Genomic DNA, 6,552 nt, shown 5'->3' on the forward strand with positions numbered 1-6,552 from the left:
CCCAACTATGCAGCTTCCACCTGAGGAACCGAGACGCAAAAAAAGAACTGAGCATCACAAACTCTCAAACCATACCCACCCCATGTAACTTGGAGTTACACTGGACAGTTTAACGTCATGCCCAGGACGAAAACTTATAGAGAACACCAACATGACAAACCCTACACTTAAACCCTCTATATTTAATAAAAAACAATTCTGGACAGGAATCCTGTATTGCAGGGGTGCCCAAAAGGTACATCGTGATTTACCAGTAATCACAAAGGCTGTGCAGGTAGACCATATGGCATGCCCCTGTATATAATCTATCACTTGAATTAAGGTGACTTGACACCAGTTCAAATGTTGCACACAAACATCAGTAGCAAAAGTACAAAGTTATTGTGACAGTAATAATTGCTATAGCGTGTGTTCAGTAACAGGAATATTCCTGTCTCTCCAGCCCTTTAATAAATAGAAAAGGGTTTAATCAGGAGTTGTAGTAGCCACAGGATAATCAAAGAGGTGGATATTGCTCTTGTCTTCATGTCTTTATGTATGTAAATTGTCTTGTTGTTTGTGTTATGTCAAATGCGTGTATACGTGTTCTGCATATACTTGGCTGCTGTGTTGCAAGATAATGGGAGTTACTGATACTATGGGACTGAATGGGAGTGAAAGGGAGGTACTGTTACTATGGGACTGATACTATGGGAGTGCATGGGAGTGGATGGGAGTGAATGGGAGGTATTGTTACTATGGGACTGATACTATGGGAGTGAATGGGACTGAATGGGATGTACTGTTACTATGTGACTGAATGGGAGTGAATAAAAGTGAATGGGAGTGAATGGGACTGAGTGGGAGTGAATGGGAGGTACTGTGACTATGGGACTGTGTTTAACAAAAAGCTGGAGAGACCGGGAGACCTCTGTTACTGAACAAACACTATAGCAATGATTACTGTCACAATATAGAGCTATTTAACACTGTTACTGAACACACACTATAGCAATGATTACTGTCACAATATCTATTTAACACTGTTACTGAACACACACTATAGCAATGATTTCTGTCACACTATAGAGCTATTTAACACTGTTACTGAACACACACTCTATAGCAATGATTACTGTCACAATACAGAGCAATTTAATTTAGGTAACCAAATTGACCCCAATAGTAGATCTTTACACTCTCAATAGTTCAATTGTTGTTAAGCATCTGCTTAATTTCCAAAAAACTACACAATTAGAGAATGTAGAAGATTGCTACTTTTGATCCTTTAATTATATAATGCTGATTGTAGCATAGTGGTTAGTGACTGAGCTTTGTTAACATGAGTGCCCGGGATCGTTTCCCACCAATTTCAAAGAATGTTTGTTGCTTCGCGCCAATTTTCACAGAATGTGTGTCCTTTACCTACCAAACAATACTCTTCTCACCTCTAGTCGATTATTTATTCAGCGTTTGAACCACGGACCAACATTTGACGCCATCTAGTCTCTCAGACCCATTTGAGCCACTGACCACCATTGTGAGAGTCTATTAATGTGAAATGGTGGTCCGTGGCTCAAACATGTTATCACTTTTTAAGTTACTTGTTGTGTTTAGAATCTGTGACCAGTGCCAGCAGAATATGCCTCAACTCGATTTTTACAGATTACAGTAAATTATTAAAGTACAGAATGTAAGCTTTCATATGATGTATCATTCAATGAAATTGGACAATAATTGAAGGAGATATGACCATCTAAAACTTGTTGAAACAGAAACCCCAAAGCAGAGAATAAGCCATGCAAAGAATCCTGAAATTTTAGCACCACTTGAATGGGTGTGACAATAGATACTTGTCCACAACCCTAATTTCTTGCATAATCACTCCCCCACCCACTAACCACTCCCCCACTAGGTTAAAGTAAAAGTAAGTTAAAGTAAAGAAATATAGGACTGAAGTTGTTTAGTGTATATTTTGTAATAATACAATCTAAAAAGTAACTAGTAGGCTAACAGAGTTTTCAATGGATATAGGCTATGTAGTTTTAGACCAATGCTTTAACATGTGTGCAATGAAACAAAGGGCAGAAGAATGAGATCTAACACCTTAGGTGCCCCAATAAACCCTTTTGAAAGTACAACAATTCAATTTAACTTATACACTACCTGGTTGTAAATAGCTGCAGTACAGAATTTTATGCAGGTCTACTTTAAGCAATCAAAGTCAGACAATTGACCCAGTATTTTGCTATTTAAAAAAAACAGATACAGCAAACAGCAAGTCATAATGATCATTAGTCAATTGATACCGTTTCGTAGAGACGGCCTACACGACGCGTGATCTTGGCGCTGGGTGCGCGAGGGAAAAAATAAAGCGATTTCCCGACATTTCCTTTTCAATTGATACCGTTTCATAGAGACGGCCTACACAAACGTTCTATATACCAAATGAAAGCCTGCATTTCATAGTTTACATAGTATATAACCTTTTTTTAAATGAGCAAGAAATGAGCGACACAGACGGCTAGCTAACTAGGCTAGCTAGCTTCTAGCCTGTTGTTTGTTGGTGAAAGACTCCAAGTTGGGAAGTGTATTTCAGCGAGTAGCTATACGTGGTTTTGTTTATTTACTCCAAGCTGGGAAGTGTATTTCAGCGAGTAGCAGCGAGGGTTATACTTTACAGAAAATAAACAAAACCACGTATAGCTACTCGCTGAAATACACTTCCCAGCTTGGAGTCTTTCACCAACAAACAACAGGCTAGAAGCTAGCTAGCCTAGTTAGCTAGCCGTCTGTGTCGTGTGTTAAAGAGCAAAGAGCCAAGATCATACGTCTTATACGTTCTTTTAATCATAACTAGCTCATTTCTAATGTGAGTCTATAAATGTAACATGGTGGTCCGTGGCTCAAATACTTAATGAATAATGGACCTCGACTAGATGGAAAAACAATTGTGTTTGTTTTGGTAAGAAGGAAAAACACTCGGTCATCGACGGGCCCGTTGTTTATAAACCTTCAACAGTAACCATTCGGTCGTACAAACATCATATATAAACATCATAACAAGTAACTTCAAGTGATAGACGTTTGAACACAAAAACAACAACAGCGTTAAGTATTAAATAACATTTAATCACTTACTTGCTCCGAAGACGGACCCGGAAGATGGTGACGTGGCACTTCCAAACAAACACTGACCAAGCCGACCTCCACGCGTCTCTTCCGTATTTGAGGACGGCGGCACTTCCTTCCGGTGTGAGGCCACGCCCGCGAGATTTAACAGCGAATCTATTGTAGTCACATTGTAGTCATCCTACTTACATCCGGGTCCCTTGGTCCCATCCGCTTCTAATGCAAAATAGCTACATAAAACGCGTGAATCTTTTTTTTTTTTTTACAATAACGTTATTTGTCAGAAAGGAAGCCATTGAGGGTTAAAATGGGTCTTAATGCTTCCAACTCATATAACTGTCACCAACAACACTTTTAATGATATTACATGAAGCAGACAGCCCTGTGATGAAACCTTTAGCATTACACTGTGGATAATACGTTTTTATTCACAATGGAATGTTATTGTACTCTTAATATATCATGGTGTAGCACAGCACAGTAGATTCATATTTCAATCGATCTGGGATGTTAAAATTGTGCAAAACTCTGTTCAATGAATGGCCTCTTCTGCTACATTAAACATTACTAAACATTAAACGTTACTTATACCTGTTATTGAGACTCCTATAGAGCATGTTGACATGGATAGCTTGGTTAGTAGTATCTCTGTTAGTTAATGCAGTTTGATTGATTAAATTAATAGCCTATTTTATTAGACAAAAATGTAGAACAGTAGTGTCATAGAGTGGAAAATGCCATTTGGTTTAATGTCACAGAATGCAGTGCCACGTAGAGCAGCATGATAAATGGTTAACTTTATAGTGTGTTCAAAAATGGCATATCTGCAAGTTCAGTGTCTTGAATGAGATGTGCTGTGAGTTTGCATATCTGCTATTGTCCAGCATAGGACCGTTGCACAGTGAAGTATAAACAAGGCTTATTCTGAAGGCAACCGGATGTCTTAAATTAGCTAGCTCTCAGACAGGAAGTTCTAAATTAGCTCAAAAGACGGAGCCGCTTTGGTACTGGTGCAAGGCAAAGTTTCCAGTCCTCTCGCCGACCACCAGGCTGGCCGACAATGTCAACCCAGGCTGCTGGTTCGGTATTCACCGGCTGCAGATTGATCCAGAATTATCTCACTCAATGTAGAGGATTTGGCTACCAGAGGATTGGGCTATCATTCCAGGCAGGTGTGGTGAATGTGCGTGCTATCAACTTTGTCAATGACTGCATGGGGTCAAACTCACAACAGTTTGTGGCAGCAGCGAAGAGTGAGCAAGATTCTGCAGATGTCCTGCAAGCAGTTGAGCATTACTGCTGTGAGCAGCCTAATCTTAGCTGCTGCAAGCGCCAGTTGAACATGAACACAGTGAAGGACTCAACTTTCAAACATTTGTCAGTGTTGATTTAAATGAAAATATAATGTTTATTCTTAAGTAAACACATTTAGCTCTTTCCAAAAATATCTTCTCAAAAACTATTTGTTGTAAACTTGATGAATTGACATGTTATGTTAATAGAAAATGGTTAAAATTGCACATTTTGATGCACTCTAATATACCTATATACACTGGTTGGTGTGTGTGTGTGTGTGTGTGTGTGTGTGTGTGTGTGTGTGTGTGTGTGTGTGTGTGTGTGTGTGTGTGCGTTACACACTCACAATAATCCACACACGATGCTCTTTATTAACTCTTTATTATAGTTTAATTTATCCATATCTTATATATTGCAATATCATTTGGGGAGCTACTTATAATACACATCTTCACAAACTCCACATTTTGCAAAAAAGATTCTGCAGGATTGCCACATACAGTGATTGGTCTGCTCATTCTGCCTCTCTTTTTAAACAACTCAATATTTTACCAATCTTTAATTTAAATACATACCAAACCTGCAACTTTATTTTCAAAGTATTGTTCCAGCCAGTTTCGTTTCCTTTGCCATGTAAAGACTTTTTCCAGTTCAACAGATACAGGTGGGCCCAGCTATGGAACACCTATACAGCAATCTCATCAAATTCTACTTCATTAAAAAATTTCAAACATAAGTTTAGGACCCACTTAATTGACCAGATCACCAATTATATTTCTTTGTATCATCAATTATTTTCTCTAATCATGTAAATAACCAATGTTGTGTTTTTGTTTTGTTTATGTTTTATATACTGCATTCATGTTTTCTGGATATTCTATATCTCATGTACAATGTTTCATTTTAATTTATATAGGTAGAGGCCTCGTATAAGCCCCTTGGGCTTTTTTGCCTCAGCCTGCACCTTACCCTTCTCATATTTATGTTCACTATGTTGTTTTTATACTGTGCTGAATAAATAAATACAAAATACAAATACAAATGCTGTGTGATGTGTGTAAATTACAAAGCTGTTTATACATGGTATGGGGGTATGGTGGGGGCCACAGGGTTTAGGGGCCTGAAGGGCACTGGTTTTCTAGTCAAGGGAATTGCTGTCCGTTTCATTAGTCCATAACGTTATTTGTTTTGAGATAATCCTTTTTTGATTGATTGATTGATTGAAGTATTTATTAACAGTTTGCAGAATCACAGTACAATTCAAGCACAACTCAATACAAAGACTGTTAACTGTGAGTGGACGACCGAATAAAGCATTACACTTGTTTACAAAAGGGTCCACCTTTAGAGACGTACAAATATACACTTCTATAAAACCAAAGAGCAGAACGGGAATTCATCATAAAGGAGGTGAAAAGGGAAAAGAAACATATAGTGAGGGGAAATTCAGATTTTACGGGGGCCAGTTTCGAATTGCAGCCGTCCATAAGTGCCCTTTGAGAGCGGATTTGAAGGAGTCAAGGGATTTGCATGTCTTAATGACTGTTGGTAGGGCGTACCACATTTTGGTGGCATAGGAGCGAAAATAATTTTGTTTGTGCCGAATCTGGGTTGCACATGGTTTGTTGCACTCCCTCTGGTGTTGTGGGTGTGGACTTTGTTAACATTAAGGAAGTATTTGGACATGTACATGGGTATCTTGGTGTATCGAATCGTGTGGACCAGACCCATTGCAAGATGCTGTACTCTGTCTTCGACCCTAAGCCATTCCAGCCTGTCAAAGTGGGCAGTCGGGGGGTGAGGCCAAGTAGGAGCCTGACAAGTTTGTTTTGGGAAGTCTGTTTTAAGGGCCTTTTAAGGGCCTTTGAGGTGCTGTGGTACCAAGAGGTGCATGCATAGTCGAAGAAACCTTGTACGAGGGTTCCTGAGGGTTCCTGTTCCTTCTTCAAGGTGTTTTTGTTGACCAGTGAGGAGATCCTGTAAAGGAATCTTGTTCTTTGGTTGACATTTTTGATTACGTTGGTGGCCATTTTATCACCGGAAAGATTAGCCTCCAGGATGGAACCTAGGTAGGTAATTTCATCTTTTCGTGTGATAATATTGTCACCCACTCTAACCAGGAAGCCATCTGCCTTGCTGAGATTA

Source organism: Protomyctophum parallelum (assembly GCF_964188405.1).
Source record: "Protomyctophum parallelum genome assembly, chromosome: 9".
In the NCBI taxonomy this organism is placed as follows: domain Eukaryota; kingdom Metazoa; phylum Chordata; class Actinopteri; order Myctophiformes; family Myctophidae; genus Protomyctophum; species Protomyctophum parallelum.